The following is a 1,191-nucleotide window of genomic DNA, read 5'->3' as shown; positions in this document are numbered from 1 at the left end:
CCCCCCTCACCTCCTTTGCCCCCTCCTCTGGGCTCCTGACTCTTTCTGCAGTCTTTCTACTGCTTCTCCTTGGCTGCTTTTTACTCTTTCAGCCACACCCCTGATCTTATGGTAGGTAGGAAAGATCTACACCTAGCCTTCTCGAACAAAGGCGAAACAATCTTGGAGGTCCCATGTGTAAGCTGCGCACATTAAAAAGATCCCTTACTTACTAACTAACTACCCATTACGCCATCTGGCGTTTAGGGCAGCAACAAAGGATCTCCAGCTCTGTCTGTTTTGGGCCATCTTGGTCAGCGTTCCCCACGAATGATTCCAGGATTTCATTTCAGACTCTACTGTGCGTCTCCAGGTCACTTTGGGTCTGCCCCTTTTGCGACGTCCTCCGGGTGTCTAGTGGAGGGCAGTCTTCACAATAGAGTCTGGTTGTCTTCTCAGAACATGTCCAATCCATCTCCATCTTCTCCTTTTTATTATGGTGGTCATGTCCTCTTGCCTACATTTACGTAACAGATCTGAAAAAGATCCCTTGGTGGACCAAAATCGATAAGAGTAGGCTTCGGCCGCCAATTGGACAAATTTCAAAATTTCCTGCCAACTAAAAATTTTTGGTATGTCCCACGTGCTCATATGATTATTATGACCGTATGCAGTTGCGAGCGCCGTAATACACTTACCAAAACAAAACAAAAAGACTCACAGAGCACTGCCTTCCTACATGGGCCATATCTACTTGTACATCAGCTTATTATTATTATGTTGCAAATGCCGTAAAACTCCTTTACTTAAAATAGATGTTAGATACAACGCTGCACATCAGCTAATTGTATTGCAAGTGCCGTAAAACGCTTTACTCACACTAGACGTATGTATATATATATATACACACATATACACACAAGCAAATGTGGGTGGTTGGCGGGTGCTCTGGTGTGGTTTGCTTTTTCTTTTCTATCAAACATCTATCGTCCTTATCTCTCCTCCTTCTTTTTTATGTTTGTTACTCTCTTGTAACACCTCCGATCTTCTGGTGCTCATATGACCTTATGCAGTTGCGAGCGCCGTAAAACTTTTACTAAAACTATATAAAAAAACGTTCTTGTTACGCCTCTAATCTTCGGCATTTATATGATCTAATCATATTGCAAGTGCGGTAAAAGTCTGTACTCACACTAGACGTTTATATATATA

Source organism: Aplysia californica, unplaced genomic scaffold (assembly GCF_000002075.1).
Source record: "Aplysia californica isolate F4 #8 unplaced genomic scaffold, AplCal3.0 scaffold01419, whole genome shotgun sequence".
NCBI lineage: Eukaryota > Metazoa > Mollusca > Gastropoda > Aplysiida > Aplysiidae > Aplysia > Aplysia californica.
The sequence above is the reverse complement of the archived record's forward strand: the minus strand, read 5'-3'. Positions refer to the sequence as shown.